The 20,801-nt window shown below is 30.1% G+C and overlaps 1 protein-coding gene and 1 long non-coding RNA gene across 3 annotated transcripts in view; one reads left to right on the top strand and one right to left on the bottom strand.

The window, feature by feature from the left end:
• The window catches only part of LOC143191054 (uncharacterized), a 50,008-nt gene extending 32,383 nt beyond the window's left edge, over positions 1 to 17,625 (top strand). Inside the window, exons 2-3 of the long non-coding RNA XR_013004387.1 lie at positions 11,513 to 14,404; positions 14,737 to 17,625. This is a non-coding gene — a long non-coding RNA (uncharacterized LOC143191054). The remainder of the gene's footprint in view (positions 1 to 11,512; positions 14,405 to 14,736) is intronic.
• Positions 1 to 20,801, bottom strand: part of LOC143191053 (death-associated protein kinase related) — a 305,475-nt gene that overhangs the window by 230,958 nt on the left and 53,716 nt on the right. The gene's annotated exons all lie outside the window — the stretch shown is intronic.

Raw genomic sequence — 20,801 nt, 5'->3', positions numbered from 1 at the left:
GATTGTATTAAATATAGAGTTACTCGACCAAGATGCGACAATCAGTGTACAATTGGGCCTATTCGTCAATCAACAATCCTATGATGCAGATCGCAATGGTTTGGATATGTTTGTCGAATGAAAAGTAAATCAACAAATTATAGGTTAAAAACAGTTTTTTGGGTAGTAATCTACTTAAAATTTGGTTTGGTTCAATTTCTGCATTAACCGACTCAATTCAATTTAAATACTAAAATATAAAATCTTTAAAAAATACCAAGAATTAGTCAATAAAAAAAAGATTATTATTTAGCCAAATATCACCTTCAAAATCTCTGAAAGAAAAAGAAATCTTCAAAGAAAAGCCCCTTCCAAAATAAAACAGTGGTGCCGATTAATAATCAATTTGCCAACACATTTTATTGAAGCATTTTCCTAGAACGACTTTGGTTCGCCTCTTTTATTTATATATTGTGTCAACTGAAAACCAGCGACTAAAAGTAGTAAATTGAGTTTTGAAAAATCAACCGCTTTCACATCAAACGAATACGATGGTTTTCCGATAGTATTTGTTCAGTTAGAAATTTTGACCACGAATTATTTTTAACAAGAAATTCGTTCACAGTTATGCGCGTAAAACAAAATTACGTTTAACTTCTCAATCAAAAGTTTTCTTTCCACAAATTTGAACTTTTTCGCCAAATTTGAAAACCTCTCTCAAATAAACATAATCACCACTTCCTTCACTTTAACGATGTTGATCGGTGTTAATTTTCTACCGTATCTCGGCCGCTTCTAAATTAGGTCTACAACTAATATGCACCCGTTTTTGATAAGGTTAATACATTACTCAACATTGTCGACGACTCGACACATGAAAATCGATTAGTAATATAAAATTTCAAGTAAAATTATTTGTTATATAAACTGACAACTCGGGTATTATTAAACAAACTAAATGATAAAACGACCGAAAAAATGACCAGATCGTTTCACAAAAATAATTTTGATTATTCTTATAAATTTTGAACCATTACTAATTTTAGTTTTTTGGTATTTCTCTTACATTATTAAAGTATCAACATGTATTAATATAAATAAATATTTATTAACCAGTATAATCATGATAAAAGCACTAAACACATTTATTCTTATAATTATATTTTTATTATAACACCATAATTTGTTTAACGCTGAAGGATTATATTAACTGTTTAGTTCAATAAACATTATATAAATCCAAAGAAGGCAGTATCAATATCTCAATTTACACCACACGTGACGATTAATGGTTTCTCAAATATTTAATCTGACGGTCAATAGACCATTGTTGGATTGATATTATAACACCATTAAATTATTAACAATAAGATTATGCTACTAAGAAATTATGTTGGAAATTGCCATATACTTCAACACAAATATTAGCGAGTTTGTATCATATCACATTTTTTCTTGCGTAAACGTTGAGCTTTTACCCAAAAAGAGTTCGAGTACTCTTTTTAATCATATGCTTTTAATTTAAAGAATTTTACAACTGAGTTGCTCAGACAGACAGCACTGACCTCAGCATAAAAGTCGTCAGTATTTCCAAATGTAAAAAAGAAGGATGAATTTAACGTGAAAAACATAGAACATTTTTGATCACCAAAGAACAATATATAAAATAAGGAACTGGAAGTTCAAACCAACAGAAACCCCTGACTAAAAGAAAGATGAAAGATAAGTAAATTAAACAAGAAAATAAAATTATTTTGCATAAGATAATGTTGTTTTTATGTATCTGAAAAAGCTCCGACATTGTTTATTCTGATTCACATTTCTCAGGATTAATGAAATTAGGTTGATTGAAGGATAGCCTCGAAAGATATAGTATTCAAAAATTAGATAGTATCACAAATTGGCAAAGAAAAAAACTTATATTTCGTTTTTTGCATTCATATTTAAAAATAACCAAATTATTACTTCGGTCTATTTACAGCTGTTGCGTTAACACAAAGAGATAAACGTAATATCTGCTGTTTATTCTAAATAGTTTACATTTCATGGCCCCAAGAAAACAGTATGGATGTCTCTGTTTACATTACATGCAACTTGTACACAAATCGTTTCTTTATCTTTTCAGTATATTCGAAGCTGCTGAATTTTCGTCGGGTCCAAAAATATACACATCATTTTTAACATTTGGTAGTAGACCTTAATATATAGTATTTATATATATTTTTTCGTGTACCTTTAAATTTGATTGAAATAAGTAACACTATTAGTAAATATTAACGATATTGGTGGCTGTTACAGCAACTATTAAACAGCCTAAACAAACTGTTAAATTTGATGGTTTTGACATTCCCCTACAGACAATAAATATTTATTTAGAATTTTTTTCTATTTGTAACTATTGAGTTATCATTGTTTAGACATTAATCATTAAACGTTCAAAATTGCATTTTCCACATTCATTACTGTTGTTGTTTTGTTGTTTTCCATCAAGTCCATCAAACACTTTTAGAAACTTGTGGTGATGCTGCTCCGTCATATCGCAATGGTCGGTTTTGAACGTTTGAGACAATGAATTGTAAGATTTTTGAACAAAAACCTAGCTGAAACTCTCAAAGAACTTTTAGGCAGTTTATAAATCGAAGTAATAAGTTAGTAAAAGACGTACTATGCGATGAGAAAGGAAAGAAAATTAATAGCGCGCCCAAACTAACTAAAAATTCAATTTCAAACCGTTTCAATATCGCGGTTTTATTGATATCCTAGAAAAAAAGACATCTACTACGAAAACAAATTCAAATTGAACAACCTGTTGTTGTGCAAAATACCAGCATTAGCCAATAACTAAGTCATTCTCTCCATTGACAACGCTCAGCCACATATTGCGAAGGTTGTGAAGAATACACTGTTGCAGCTCAAATGGGAAAATTTGCCGCATGTAGCGTACTCACTAGATATAGTGCATGAAGAAAAATATTTTAGTTAATATATACTGTAACGATTTTTCCAATAAATATTTCTAAAAGTGAAATATTAATCATAATAAATACAAACACCTAATAATTAATTAAAAAAAACTAAGGCGTAAGTGAAAATAGTGCATATATAATTAAGATATAATTTTAGAGTATCTCTTTTATCAATTGGACTTTACCTTGACTGGAACTACCGGTTAACCTTGGCTCAAAGAAAGGGTTCTCGATATTTTTACGGAAGGGCTTTTTATGCTCTGCTCGACATCTCTTGAAAGGCCAAAAGGAGTTGAAAGCAGATCAAAGAAAACAACTCAAAGAGCTTGTTGGAAAAGCCAACGTCTGGTTAAAGGAACATAAGTATATCATGCGGCGCTTATTTCTTCATTGAAATTTCATTTAATATCAATAAATATCAAAAAGAAATAAAAAAAACGCAACTAACTGTTTAAAAATATTACATTACAAATTGATGCATAAATAAATACAATAATAAATGTATCATTCCCACTTTTTAGACAAATTATTTCATTAATTAATGTACTCGTCAAGAAAAAGAAACTGAATTCTACTACAACAAAAAAGTCACAGTGGTATTTCTTTTATTCGACCATTAAACGATATCAATCCCGGCCCCGATTGACATTTCGCGCTTAAGCCGATTACTGTTTCAACATCGACATTCAGAATACGCCATCAGTAGAATACCGCCTTGCACAACACGAAAAACAATTCACGTTAATCTTCCGTTATGCATTTATTCAGCTGACACCTCGATCGAGATGTAATATCGAATTCCGGTTACGGTTTTATCGGCATAATACCGCTACTTTCACTGATAAGCGAGCTCGTCGTTGGTAAAGTAAAAGATGTTTCGCAGCTCAGGTACGGGGGATGCTCAAAAAATTAATTCATAAATATTGAATTTGTTAAATTGTTAAATAACCTTGAACGCCTTCTTTATTTCAGTTTTACTCTCCTTAAATGACCCAAAATAATTTAAAAAATTGAGTTAAAGTGAATAAAGCAATGCGTTGAGTGTTTTATGAAGATTATGTATGAAGAGTATTGAATTAACAGTACAAAGTTTTTTGCGTCCAACTACTTCTTATACTTATATTTACAGTAATATTATTTTATTATTCATTATTATTCAGCATACAAAATGATTTTTCAGTAAGTAATTTATCACATAGTATCCTTGCTATATGTTCTATTCAAACCACTTCCTGTGCTTATTTAATTAGATTAAGTGGATTTTGTACAACCAATTTTGTTTATGTAGAAGTAAAAGTTTATAGTACGAGGTCTGCTCTCGACTCTCAATTTTCATAAACATAACATCTAAGGTATCATAACATCAAGTATTGCCACATTATAATACCAGAAGAGGACACAGAACGAATCAAACCAGTAGGGAGGTGCATTTAATAGCAAAAATCAGACATTAGATAAAGACAAATTGTAAGTTAGCTGGCAACGAATAGGAACAAAGCAATAAATAATTTAATAAAACATCCAGTGGAGCAATGTTTTCTGATAGTTGCCTAAGTCTGATAGTTGCCTAAGTCTGATAGTTGACAAAGTAAAATACCTAGTGCTCTCAATTTAACAAAATACATGCAATTTTTGAAAATTTTATTTTAGAGTTCTTATTACAAACTAGGGTTTATTTGGACAGATATAGTTTTTTATTAATAAGTGAATATGAATGTCAGAGTTAGCTTATAGGGAAATGGAAAAAAAGAACGCGACCAAAAATACAATATCTGGAATTAATGCATATCCTCTGTATTTTGAACATGACGGCATATTATTCGTCAAACACTTTGCAAAAGGAATAATAAAACTGCCAACAGATATTTTAAAATCGAATTAACAAAAAACCATATTACTAGACAAAGACACTAGACATGACCTATGATATATAACTTTATTGTGTGTTTCCAATCCGTAAAAAAGTTAAATAAAATTCAAAAAACTCCATTAAATCAAAAATGCTGATTAGTTGAAATGAATAATTTTGTTCGAAAACCCAGATTATATATAAAATATCAGATTACAGAGCAATATTTAATAACTTCTTGCACTGAAAGTTTTATCATGGCCCGGTATTAAAGTTGTCCATATCCGTTAAGTAATGTATTCTATTTTCCCATTACCTCATTCGCTCAAAGAGAGATCCTGTTCGTCATCTAATACGGAGGACTTTGACAGCTGTTGTGCAGGAAGCTTATCTGATAAGTGCTCTTGGTTTAATATGCGGATTGATTTGCGGTCACGATGATGGTTTATTTAACATCGTGGATGTCGTTGCTTGACGAAGGTGTGAAATTTTCTAACGTTGCGGCTTCCTGTTTCAGTTCAAGCGCTAATTCATATTTTGTTTATCGCGTTCTATAATCGATTCATTTGAATATAAATTATGGCAATTCCTTTTAAAAGGACCTTCTATTACTGAGAATTTAATCACGTCAGATGTATTGCTTGTAATCCGGCTCTCATACGTATATGACTATGTTTACATCAGAGTTGTAGAACTTAATAACGAAAATACCATTTTAACACATTTTAATTACTTAAGCGTAATTTATTAGCATTCATTAGCAAAATATATATTCAAAACTAGTAAAAGGTAAATTCACAAAATAAACAATTAGATTATAAAATAGTTATATAATATTTACCGATTAGAGTAAGGGATTTTCTAATTCAGATGATTGTAAACGTACCTGAAACAAAAAAAAATTGTTAGCATATGCTTATTTGATTATATTTACATTACATATAAAAATAAATTAATTTAATATAAAGGTGTTAAAAATACTAGAGCATCAATATTCATTGGTCATCTTTCTCAAGAAAGTCTCCTTATATATTACTATCACTAAATCTAAACAGATTCCTACTTAGAATATAATTGCTTGCACTATACATTTTTAGTTATATTTCATTAGTTATATTATACAAATTACATATATTATAATTATTAGAATGAAACTTAATCTCACGGAACTAATACCGAATAGTGTTACACATAGGAAATGTGAAACCAAATATACTAAAAGTTGAAAGTAAGGAAACAGAAATGAAAAAAACTGATTTACAATAAAATTACTTTATTTTTTACCAAAATTTGGTCGTTAGGTCTCTTTTGCTAAACACTTGTTTTTGCTAAAATAGTTTTTCACTATTTTTTTTTTTTGAGGTACCAGAAGAAAGTCAGAGGAGCTAAATATGGCGTTTCAGTTAGCTTGTTGCATACAACCAGTTCAAATAATAATCGAAGTAGTTGACTCACGAATAAAATTTCTTTTCTAATCCAAAAAAATTATACTATCATTCTTATCTAATATCTAAACATAAAATCGGTTTATAACCAAAAAACCGGGATCAAACCACTTTAAACTTTTGTTCTGATCCAGGTCATGGTAGTCATATTCACAGTGATGAGGCAACGCACAATTATTAATGATATTTTGATAGTTTTTATGAAAGATAAAAATTAAACTGGCATATAATCTTTAGTTCCATTGTTAATGAACAATTTTTACGAACTGACTTTATTGAACAACCTGCGGTATAATTTGAAGACTTGACACTACTTGTCAGATTATAACGATGAATAAATTAAATAATGTAAAAAATATTAAGATATAATACAAGAAAACATTTGTTATTTTTCGACCAATGTGACAATGAAATGTTTGCATAAAGAACTACCAGTGTTAAAACCCGAATTGAAATAGATGTAATCAAGGTATCAAACCGTTAACACCATCTAACACATTCTTAACAAAAACAAAAAAGATGGTAACCTCTTTTCGATCTCTTCCACACATATATTTATACAACTTTCCATTGTGTGTCTCATTATCATCCGTCTTAGCAGGAATAAACCGGATATTACTTAACCACAAACATACTTTCATAAGAAATTAATGACGAGCCGTATGATATATTTTGATTATGAAAAAAGCACACAAAACGAAAGCTAATGAATGCCACGAAAATGGCCTCTGACAAAAATTTAGATTAATCGACGAGAAGGAACGTACCTCGGACACTTCATTATAATTTGATAAACTTTTTAGAAAGTTGTATTTCTGCAAATTTTGAGACGCAGGACATAATTCTTTCCGAGTCTAGGCGGAACAATAAATATGTATCGTTAAATTAGTGTTACATCATTCTTAATCCGATTATTATAATATATTAAAATGTTACGCACATCTGTGTATATCCATCCGCTTCTTTCACCCATATTTAACAGCACGTACGTAAGCAAAAAAAACATATGAAGACCATAAAAACTGTTATGTAAAATAGTAATATAAATATATATTAATATTAATATAATAACAACTCAATACGTATTCGTATTTTTCATTTATTCTCATTTCCTTAATCAACTTCTATACAAAAACATTAAGAAGCTAAGAAGACACGCAAACCTCAGTTAACAAAATGAATTCAAAAATGTTATTATATGAAGCTGCTTGAACGAGGTGATATTGAATATTTGTTATATAAATACAGTCATTAAATTCTACTCTGTCTATAAATTATAAAGTCTATACGAACACATTCTGTTCATTCATTCTGTTGTATGACTCAAAGCTGATCATTTAGGTATGAGACTTGTTGAGATGGGTATGATGGCCATCTTTAGAACAAGAACATTTATTTAGCAAGCTAGTTTGCTATTTTGCAAATATTCTTCATCATTATCACGATAATGCCGAAAGGCGACAAACAAACTTGGGTAGTTACGGCAGTAGAGTAGTCTTAGGTCTATCCCAAACTCAATTCATTTTCTTTCTCATTCATTTCTTATATGATTTATATATATTTTCATCACTTGGTAACGTAAAAACCTCATTGGATATATATAAAAATCACTACACAATGATCAGTTTTATTCAAATCCGTTGATTTTCAATTTAATTAAAGGCCTTAGAAAATGAATCCATTACGGGGAGGAAACAGGATTCAAAGAACATTAAACTGTTTAATTGTTGACGAGGTTTTTATTGCATGCTTATCTAAATGAAGTGTCACGTTATTTAACAACTGCGGCTATAAAATTCTGTAACAGTGTAGTATTTAATTTTTGAGATAGTTTATCGGAAACATGACATTTAAAACTGTTTTAAACATTAAACGTTTAATTAATCTTTCGTCAAATAGTTACGTAGCATTTATATCAAATATCACTTTTTCTCTTCTGGAATAGATCTGACATGGTTGTCTGGATCTGTCTGGATAGCTGACATTATTTACTATTGGTATATTATGGGTTATATATGGTAAATAAATCAGCAATTCAATTTTCCAATGACTAATATGAAGCTTTTTTAATACCCCCTAATAACATAGAAGTCATGGCCTGTCCAGAAATTTGGAAGTAGATATAATGAGAGGAATCAAATAATGATTTGAAGATTCAACCTGCCTGAATAACAAAATATAACAAAAATTAATAATTCTCTAGAAAAAATATTATTAGAATGTTGAAGAATGTTGCATAATGGACACCAGGAAAATATTCATTGATACTGACTAAAGAAACGGCAATATTAAAAAATATGCTAAATCTCGTGGAGATAGAAAATCAGAAAAATCCATTCAGTATTGAAAATTGAAAGATGCCCAATTCCTTAAAGAATACAAAGAAAGACGTCGGGATCATGAAAACGTGAAAGAAAGTTACTACATTGCTTATAAATTAATATTAAAGCATTATTTTAAATTTGAAACAAATGTGTTGCAACACTGTTATATTTTCGCTCGTATTCCGGCCATTTTTCGCGCAAAATCACCACTTTTAAGAAACATCGAGGCCAGTATTCATATGTTGAAATCGATGGAGCGTGGTTTCCACAAGCTTCACACAGCATTCAATGACCTTCAGTCGCCATTTTCTTCGCATTGGAGCTAAAAAACTTTTCGCAAATGCGATTTACTCTGTAGAAATTCGTACATTTTCAACGCATTGAAAAAATTTTTCTTCATATTTCGACGAAATATATATTGAAAAAAGAGGGCTGTCAGTGAGGTTGCAACATGAAGTTGGTTACAAATCTACCCGATACGATTAATAACTACATAGTAATATCATATGTTGTAAATCTTTGCAATGCAACTAATGGCCACCGCACAGGAAATCAGAAGATAACTCTTACTTTTAACTTTAGCTTAAATAATCGAATGTAACTTTACTGAATATTTGTAAATTATAATAAACGTAATAATGTAATATGTACAAAAAATATTTAAAAAGACAAAATATGCACAAGCTCATTACACTACATCTGAAGTATGTTAAATAGCTCTTCATATATTATGTTATATAATGTCATAGAATAAAATTAATAAAATATTTTTACATTCAAAAAAAAATCAATTAAAATACACGGACAATGTCCATATCATTCTACAAGACATTAGAGGTCAATATATGATCGGAACCAAATTTAATGAACGCACTGTGTATAGTTTTTCGCGTCGATGTTATAGACCAGAAGAATTTTATTCTCGGGCAGCAACATCGGCTCGGCCATGTAATCTTCACGTAATCTCGAGCCCGCGTCCTTGGAAGGCCGTCCGACCTGGTGCAGCGGAGCGAGTTGCGTGCTTTAGGCCGTTGGCTCACGTAATCGACAGACGATAGTGGCGTTCGAACAGGTCTCAACTTTAAAATTAACTCACAGAAAGTACAAATTTAATCCTAGGGCTACTGATTTGTCAGTAACCTACGCATTTCAAACGGAGCATCTTTCTCGATGCACAGGTGAAATTAAGATAACATTTTCATTTAAAATATCTACTCAAAATATATAATTAATGTATTACCAATATTAATAATAATTACTTTAATTCAAAGGGTTTTAATTAATTTTAAATTAAATAAATTTTTGATTAAAATGAAGTTAACATGTGTTTTTCAATTCACACTCAAATTTTCATCATTTTGTTCATCACACCTCCATACATTCAGTTGAAAATAACCATGGATCTTGACAGAATGTATATCCTAGCTTACATAAACCAAAGTTTCAACAAAATTGGAATCCTAGTCATAATTCATAACAAAACAGATAAACCTACAACTTTCGCACTATACCACCAAGTAGGCAAATTACAAAATTATATTAATATAATGCGATAATATTAAAAAGTTACATATGATATTTCACAATATCAAATAACCAAAAAAACAAATAGAAAAGATTCTAGAACTTTCACTCTCGATATAATCTCAAATTAATTATTAAAATATATTTTAATACGTTACATAAACTGGAAATGGTTATCAATAAATAGTATAGCCGAGTTTATCTCTAATTAGCATAAAAACAAGAATGCCAAGATAATTAGAGTGGTAAACACGCTAAAAAGTATTTTTATAATGTGGTTATTATATTAAAAATTGTTATACATAAACAGATGTTCAAAACAATTGTTTGCATCAAATGGCAAATGTCAGAGGTCACAACTTATAACAAAATTCAATTTTGATATTTTTATTTCCATTTATACAACACTAGCGAGGTCAATAGCAGATATATTATGTTCATTGATCGGGGCTGATTCTTCTACTTATAAAAAAAACAATGTGTGTGTGTAATAGAACAGGTTTAGAAATTCTACTGGAGAATATAAATAAATAGATCATGCATAAGACCGGATACCTTGCAGGCTTGGTTAGCGCAGTGGTAAAAGCGACAGGACGGTCCTTCTGCTGTGGAACCTCCTGCCGCGGGTTCGTATCCTACTTGGGCACGGTCCTAAATTTATGTTTGTTATTGTTTCGTATTTGTGACTTTCTTACGCAAGACTGCAAAATCCGACAAGGAAAATGATCCTAGTTATGCCAGCAACCAGGTTGGGTAAGACCGGATGTCTTCTGGGATGATTTTTAAGTTGGTCACTCGCCAGTCGGTAGGCTTAATGCCGAGGACCGTAGTTCAGAACCCACGTTAAACTGTAGGTTTACTCCATATTAACCTTCGTTGGTAAAAAGGTGACATTAAAATATAAGAAAAGAACCAGATACCATGAAGACTGATTTTCATGTTGGTCACTTGTTGGTCTGACTAGTTCAGAATCGAAACGATAACGTGTTCCTAATATTTATTTTTAATGGTAACCTTACTCAAATAAGTCATATTCAAAAAACTTTTTCTGTTGTCTTGTAATATTTCTAAATTTATTTACGTCAATTATTTAGTTCAGTAGTAACTTAACACAATTATTAAAAATATTGTTGACATAACTATAAAACAAAATTATTAAAACCCTATTACCTTTATTATTTAGTTAACATTTCTGATAAAATTGTATGAGCTTTTGATATTTGCCAATAGTTTCAGGAAAAAAATATAATTTGATTAAATGAAACATTACTGTAAATTTATATGCGTCCGTATACAATAAATATCGAGTATAATTTAAATCATACCGAATTAAATATACATTAAATATACGTCCATATCTAACATTTTAAGAATTTCAAATACAATTGTGGATTATAGTATAATTGCAGAATTGTTTTTTTTTAGAAGAAAATGGAATATCGACCAATTCAACTTTATTTGAAGTTAACGGCGCTACTGGATAACAATCCGCCAAAGAGGTGTATGTCCTTCTGCGGAATGCCTGGGAGATGCGCTCGCTCGAGTGTTACATCCTGATGTACAACATCACCTACTTCCTCTACGCCCGAGGAACCCTACCGACCCTACTAGTAAAAGGTTCCTTTGTGTTTGACTAAGTCATAATTAAATATCGTTCGTTATAAATCCATTTAGATTCCAAAGAAGTAGAGTGAACTATTAATCAGGAAAAGGTATTTTAATTTGCTCAAGATTATTTTCATTATACATCATTTTATAAGTACATTTGTAAAAAAATAGCCCTTTTTACAGTTAATCGACTGAAAGCTATATTAATAAGTTAAAACGTTAGTTTACAAAATCATACCGATAAGGCACGTGAAAAAGGTACGAAACAATATGAAAAAAGGTGTCAAAATTTACAATTTATTAAGTTGAATAAAGTTACTGTTACGAACTCTGAAGGAATATAAAGTAGAACAAGCTAAGAAACTAAAATCAGAGTATCATTCAAAACGTCATGTATTTCTCGCAAATCGTGTAATCTAATTTGATAAATAGTTTTACATTTGGGTTAAAAATGCTTTCAATATACAGTATCAGTATTTCAATATATCATTATTAAATTTAGGATGGTAATCAAACCTGGTAATTTTTGCCAAACAATAACAGCTGCTTCATAAAAACAAAATCATAATGGTTTTTAACAAATGTAACGTATAATTCCTATCATATCACCGAATAACACTCTGTAATGATATATAAATTCAGATAAATTGACAAAAACATTTTATTTCTCACAATAAACATATTGCAAATATTAGACTTTACAATGGAATTAAGGCAGAACTAAATAAATAAAATTCCAATTAATCCGTTAATTTCATAATAAATATTATTTTTATAACAAAGAGTATTCCTTGAAATGATCATTATCACTTGAATAATGAATACAATGTATTAGATATATCGCAACACATACACACATATCACTTCAACTTCAATCATATAACACACACTTCAAAGTATTCATTTTAAATGTTTGTTTTGTTTCAAATTACAAAATATTTTATGCCGTTATGCACTTTTAATTGGAAATAGATAAATGTCACTTAATATATCTTTATATAGTGTTATATATACAATTGTTATTTCTTTTGGCGCGTCCAGTGGGACAGTATAATATTTACATAAGAATTGTTAAACGCAACGAGTCATGTCACTTGTAAAAATAAAAAAATTATCTGCAATGTAGAAATTTAATAAAATAAAGTACATATGTACTATAATTTCTTGTTGAAACTGAAACAAATAATTGAAAGCATCGTGGAAAATCTACGAAAACAGATATGTAGGAGCATTGAAAAAAAAATTAATAGAAACTATGCAAAGTGTCCAGAAAACCCAAAAATCTGAACTTTGAAAACAACTAATAGGAAAGTACCTAAACAGGCAGTTTTAGAACCTTAATTTCAATTATATTTTGAAGAAAGAAAATGTTAATAAACGGAAACACATTATATTGCTTGTTTTTAACATAAAATTACTATACAAGACTACCCTACAAAATGCTGATAACGCTTAAGCTTTAATGTCATACAATTTAATTTTCCTTCAAATAAAACTAGACATAATTCTGGATTAACGTTAAAAGTTTTAAGGCAACTTTATTAAGGCATAATATCAACTTTATTACATGTTAATGAAAACACCAAACATCTGCTCCAGACAGATGTTTTCAAGTAACCACTTGTTACAATGTCTATAAAAACGATCTTTCTAAAATCATTCCTGTTTATGACCGAGTATGCGTTTTTTTCAAGTCGTTCTGCATTCATACATTAACTCAATTCATAACAATAAAACCATTCAGTTACGGGAATTGCATCGGCTTAATCTACTCTAGTCTTCATATATACTTATAACTTTACTGATAATTTTTTTCAGTGAGTAAATAAAATGAATATGATAAGTCAATACAGGTTTATTAACTAATATATCAGGAAAAATATTTTTATAAATAGTATTATATCCTTCAAATTGGTATTATCGCAAAAATATATATAAATCGCTTTTTTGGAATATAAGAAAATAATTTATTAAAATTCAGCTATTTTAAGAACAGAACCATTTGCTACCAAAATGTAGATAAGTTACGATCAAAATTAATTTAAATAAGGAAATTATAAAAGACCTTGAAATATCTATGGTCTCTTGAGTATTTGAGTATTTTGAAAAAGTATTTAAAATCGCCCGTATAAATATTATTTTAATATTATCTATATTATTTGAAAAATATCAAGATAACGCGAAATATCAATTGACGTAATAACGATTAGAATTGCACATATTGATGCTTGACATACCCACATCATTCTCGTATAAACTCCATAATTAGAAGGGGCGGGGTTTTACACAATGTTAGAGGATTCAACTGTTATCAACATAAGACAAAAATAAAGTTATTAATCTATATAAATATCATCAATAAAAATAAAATTATCTTAATACAATAAATACAGCAATGATTAGCATTAATTAATTAACCAGAAGTTTACACCCTAAAATCGCTTTTGACTGTTGATTTTTGGTATCTGTGGTTTTGGCTTCCACTCAGCTGACTCTCGATTTAATTTCAATATGTGGTGATGAATCCATAATTAATTTACTGCCACATAGCAATACAAAATATTTGTTTATTGAGGTTTTAAACACAGCCATCACCATGACCAATACGTTATTTTCCTTTTTTTTTGGTAGATGAGATTAACTCTTTCTTCTGCATTTTTACTTTTCATTTTAATTTGCTTAACATACAATCTCGATACAATAATGGACGTGAAGGAGAGAAAGGTGATGTTAATTTGTAGTCAAACTCTTCAGAATTGGAGTGTTTCTCTGAAGCAGACTGCGGGTTATGCGTATGAAAGTTTACAAAACAATGATTCAGCGACTGTAGTGGGTAGAAGATTCTGTAGCGTATTCCTCTTATTCAAAAAATAGTCACAAACATTTGAAGAACTTAAATATTAGATAATTATTATTATGTTCTTTAAAACAAAGTTCTAAGAGTTATCGTAAGTACAACCAGGAATTATTACATACATCAAAACCTTCTAGTACCAACTATCACTCAGGAAATCAAGAAAATCGCAAAAAGACATGAGGAGAAGCTCCATCCTAATATTAACACCACCTTTTTACTCAAGTTACTATATAAATTGTAGGTTAGTCGGCAACGTAACAATCTCTTAATAATTTAAAAAACAGATTCTTCTGAAGAACTTATTTTTTAGTTAGGTCAAACCAGCGAGTGAATAGGTTATTTCAAATAGAAATAAGAAAACAATCTAAATAGTTGAAACTAGCAAAATATCACCACCCGGAACCAATTCACTTGGTTCACTTGTGTCGGTTTAACACATCCATTATTTGGTAACAAATCAAATAAGTATTTAGTAACTGTTTAGGTCGACCATTAGAAATGGCGTTTGACTTTAAAGCGGCTCTGGTCCGTGGTTCTTTTGTTTCGGGTGTTTATTTCAGTCACGTCTGCGAGTTCTTAACCGTTTCCTCCTGACCACCCGACCACACATCCGGTGATCGGTCGCTATCGGTCCGACGATGGAAATACCTAACGGATTCGGTCAATTTATTGTCTTATTTAAGTCATTCACGTCGCACTTTAATAACATAATATGCACTTACGCAGTTCTGATTCATTTTCATTTATTCTCCATAACAATATTATCGAGTGTTAATCACAAGTAGATACAGTAATGATTCAAGATTAACGAATCACTGATATGTTATACCAAACTAATAATGTGTAGATAAATTAATTTTTGCAAAGTGCCTACATCACTTCCTACTTGATTTTATCATTCCATTTTAACAATCTTTACAATCTTCCAAGTACATTATAAACAGGCCTTTTCTTACTGGTTTTTACTTCGTATTACTTACATTTGTTATTCCTCACAAAATTATATTGTTTTAGATAAATTACGAATAAAAAATATTACGTATTTAACATACATTATAATATACACATTTTTATACATGCATTGTACAAAACCTATATTTTACAAAAGAAAGCCGATGTGAAAAAGACATCTGGCTATTCAACATTAAAAAAAAACTTCATGGAAAACAATTTTCATCACATGAAAAAGCAATAGTTGCAACAGGGGAGCATTTTACCGGATAACTTGCCGAAGATGTCGAGGACCGTGATTGTAAGCCCACGTTAAACAGTAGGTCCAGTTCAGATAAACCCTCATTGGTAAAAAGGAGACTTTAAAATATATTTAAAAAAGTATAAATATATTAAAACAAGAAAACAAATATCAAGTGTGTATTATGAAAAGTTGAATGATAGCACACTAGCAATATTTAGAATACAATAATACGTCAAAATACACCACAGAAAATATATAATATTTAATTTAACAATATTTAGAGACATTGTATTATCTGGGTGGTGAACTAATAACGAAACTAAAACCGATCATACTAAATATTATTTCAATTCCAAGAAAATAAAAAAAATAAAAAATGGATTATGGAAAAAAGGAAACGAATCAAAACAAAACAATAGAAATATAGATTTAACATTGCGCCCCCAATAAAATAATGAATTAATATAAATAAGATTTATTGTAAGTTTTTTTTATTATTCGACAAATTCGTGCTAATTTGAGACGAACTGTGAATTAAATTTCTGTCATTGAAAAATAGTAGAGACACGAACTTGAACATATTAATACACACAAATACCATAATATATAGAAAACATTAACTAAGATTAACTTTTTCTATTACCTTTATTTAATATTCCTTTATATCGATGCTAAATGTACTTCATTTTTAATATATGATGTAAAAAATGATAAAACTCCTATAAATTTATATATCACTATATGTGGTGAAGTGATAGAAACTAACGAGATTATTTATGTTAATCTACTCGACGGAGCCCGAAGATGCTCACATATTATTTCTTTGCGAAAAAAATTTATGACTTTCACAAATTTCTAGGGAAGACGCATTAACCACCAATTCTAAAGTGTATAAGTGGTGTGTGATCATGTACAAAAGCAGATAAAACAATTAAACGATAAAAAAAACACAAATTGTATGATGTCATAACAAGTTCAAACAAAATGACTTTGCATCCTAGGCTTGTTAAAAATTGTTGACAAACATCTATATTTTTTCTGAACATAAAAACAGTATGAAAATGATATTTTTTCAATACAAGGATATATTTTCCAGACCAAGGACCTTTTCTTTGGTTATAGGCGTAATAAAAGTATAACATTTTATTTAAATACGGATATATCCATGGTTTTCCACTTTCGATATCTCTATAGCATACGCTAATGAACATAACGGAATTCATTGCGTTTGTTGTCTAACTTATCATGGCGGATTCCCGCTTTTTCTGATCATATATTATGAAATAAATTATCAATGTCGACCTAAATATGAAAATAAATGGTTCTTTATAATATTAAATATAAATACACTTGTTATAATTGATTACTATCCCAATTGCCTTTTTAAGAACTATTTAATTAAGAACTATTTAAAAAGCGAGATAAGAGATTGGATAGATAGATTTACACTACTACTACTTAATAGAGTATGTATATTATATAGTTTTACACAATATTTTGATACACTTTTATTCGAAATTTCCGTTTAAAAAAGATGATGATTAACGGATAGCCCGTATACTTAAACAAGAAAACTGTTGTCGCGAAATGTTTGTAATTATCAAGAGCGTTCCTGGGATCGCCAACGGACACAACGACGACGATGAGAAAAAACGCTCATACTTTTACGGAACGATGTTTGAAAACTGGGTTAGGTCCCATTGTGAAACTGCAACCGTCCACATAGATACGGACTACCGTTAGCGCAACGACTCGATCGGCTTTTTTTTTCTTGTTTTCTTTCGTACGTTCCCCGTCGTCGACGTCGTTTGTTCTTTTCTGGGGCCCGTTCTCGCGCTCGCCGACCAGAAACGAGGTGGAATCCGTCACTCTGTGCCCAGCAAGGACGTTCTACGGCACTATCACTTTGCCGTGTCGATCGCACTGCTCAGCGATTACATAAAGGTGTGTGTGTGTGTGTTACAAACCCATTTTGTTACTCTTCGAAAGAATGCACTGGTCGCTGAGAGAATGTCGCCCCTCTTAAATTGCAAGGCAACTTGATACAGACCAAGATCCTTTTTCTTTTGATGTCAGTTTTTTTATTTCATTGCAAAACAACAATCTGCTCAGCACAGATTTAACTTCGACTATACGCAAATTATCAATTCATCTATAAATTTACTAATTTGTAATAATTTTCTGTGCTAATTCTTGATCCGGCTCAATCCCTTTGATTATTTGATTATAGCACCAACGATGCACAGACTGGTGTTAATTTCAATTTATGTCTTATGTAAACTCTTTATAGATTATATGCAAATTATCAATTCATCTAAAATTGTATTAATATGGACTACATAATAGTTTCCTTGCATAATAATTCTTGATCCGGCTCAATGGATCAAAAAGTGATATTGAAGAATCCCTTTGATTACACTGGGTGACACAATTTTTCTAATATAAATAAGATTACGTTTTGAATTCCCTATTCCAGTGTTAAAAACATAGTCTATTGATATGGTCGTCTAACACGTCACGTTCCTTAGTAATAGTGTGAGTACTAGTTACCCTTAAACCCTTTTTTGCTCCACAAAGGCAGCCCATAACTTTCCATACCTATTGTATATTCAGTGATTTTAAAATAAACGTATGAAACAATCTGGGAACTTTGTGCTGATTTAAAAGTTTTTATATTGCTTCGACTACAGAGAGGTTGTATTGATGTTTTCTCTGTTTGTGGTACAGTAGAGGTAGACGATGGTTTCTTTAGGTTTTTCTAACTCAAACTCTTGAACGTGAATAGTTCATCCGATGTTCGCCAGTTGCATCGTAACGTGGTAGACATACAACCCCATCCTGAGAGAATATTATAATTTTTAAAGAACCTTAGCCCATCAACGGATTTACAAATGTTCCAAGTAAATATACATAAACCTTGAGAAGTATTTTCCATGAAATAGATAAGATTCGGGATAAAGCGGCGGCAATAAAAATGTTCCAAAAAGCGGTAGGCTATACGCTAAAGAAAGGCGCCACAACAATGACCACTGGTCCATAAAACTCTGTATCATGAGCTATCCTCAATGCATTTGATTTGTGTTGGCAACAATGTTGTTATGCTGAAAAAAAATTATTGATAAATATTATGGAGACTCAACAAGAGAACAAAAATAACGTTACGGAAATACTGATAATACTAAAAGCTCTGGTTGACCAAGAATGACAGTAATTCCAGGAAACAACAAAAACCACCGTAAGGTTAATTGAGCAACAGCAATTAATGCTTGTATGTATTTGAATCATAACATACTTCGCATATCTAACAACAAACAATCTAACATCTTGGATCGAAATGCATGCAAGCACCTATGTGTTTATAACCTATGTTATATTATAAGTAATTACAACCGAAAATATGGGTCTATTCATATCGACTCAAAAACCATAACTCTGTTTGCACTATTTGGATCTGTTTACGCAAATTACAAAGCATTTATTCCATCGACAAAAGACATTTAAAAGATAAAGGCTTAAAAGATAAAGATTTATATTGTTCGAGCCTTCCTTAATCTTTGAAAATTATAAAAACATTACTATTTATTATTATTTATTTTTTATTATTTATTATAAAATAATGATAATCTTACAAATGAGGTAAAACAAATATATTAATAATATTAATATTTTAATAATACTTATTAATATAATTTAACCAATATTATTTTAATAAGATTAGTAAGTATACTAAGATGCTTATACAACTATAGTACTAGTTACAACTTAAATTTTTAATTGTAAATTAATTAAAACTTTTATTGGATTGAAACTTGAAAACAAATGTTTATTTATAAGTTTGTGTATTCTACACTTATAATATCCAACGATGATTGGGCAAATATTATATAAAATATACAAGTCCCTCAAAAATAATTGGTTCAACACTGACGTCCATGGCAGTTGTTTGCTTCTTCCCCCATACAATAGTAGTAATCTATTAATGTAAAAATAACTTAAGGAATATATATGTTTCACTAAACCAAACTTGACATCCATTTTTTAGGATTATTAATTTTCATTGTTTCTGAATTATTGGCATACATTTTTAAACGTCAATCTATCTGTCTGTTAGAGACTGTTCTTGTTTTTAATACAGACCTTCCTTCATGTCTGCATTGAACAATGATCCCATAGCCGTTATTTGCCTTTCACGTTGAAGTCACTAGTTATAAGTATTTTAGGCTTATTGCAACAACCTCTTTTTAATTAAGACATAACAAAAACGCCCAATAACTATTTATAAACTAAGTATATTCTTTATCTTCACATCGAGCTAACGCACCACTTTTGATATACCAAATATTACTCCTACTCTAACCGCTAAAGTAATAAATTATGTAACACTTAAAAGTTACATTATCGAGAAACTGGCACAATACATGTTATTTAGAAGGTAATAAACATCTTGCTAAACACACAAACCATATGTCCCAGTTTCACGAGACTTGTTAGCAATCTAGATAATCGATTTCAATCCACTTAAGCTTAGGTCCGGATAATGAAATGTTGATTTCCGTGTTTTTATTATAGATTATCACTAAAAAAATAACGATAAGATTAGCGATTATAGTTGTAAATCGCCATAATTACGATAGACCATGCAAGCTATTTTTTAAGACTATAATTATATATTAATTGATAATTCTAAAGCCTCACCTCACATACAACATTAAAGACCACTTTCAAAAACCTATCGAAAAATTAATATAAGCCTGGGTTTTTTAAATAAAACCCGTAAACGTTCCTCAACACAATTAATGAACCAAAAATCCACTTAAATTGTTCCACTTACGAGAACGTTCAGTTTAAAAATCGCAAAGTAACTCGATCCATTATCGGATCCTTTTCCTTTTGTTTTTTTTTTTAATTGAGAAAGGACGTTTAAAATTTTTACGCCCGTTGATTTCACCTTTTGCTTCTGATTGATTTGCATACTATCTAGTGAACCTAAACAGTTTAAAACATTCAGGTCAATCTATTTGTAATCCTCTCTCGATTATTAATTGTTTATGTTA

This window comes from Rhynchophorus ferrugineus, unplaced genomic scaffold (assembly GCF_030347505.1).
Source record: "Rhynchophorus ferrugineus isolate W39M unplaced genomic scaffold, kcgeb_rfMv2 rfM2, whole genome shotgun sequence".
Classification (NCBI taxonomy): domain Eukaryota; kingdom Metazoa; phylum Arthropoda; class Insecta; order Coleoptera; family Curculionidae; genus Rhynchophorus; species Rhynchophorus ferrugineus.
Note: the sequence above shows the minus strand (reverse complement) of the source record. Positions and strands in the feature narration are given on the sequence as shown.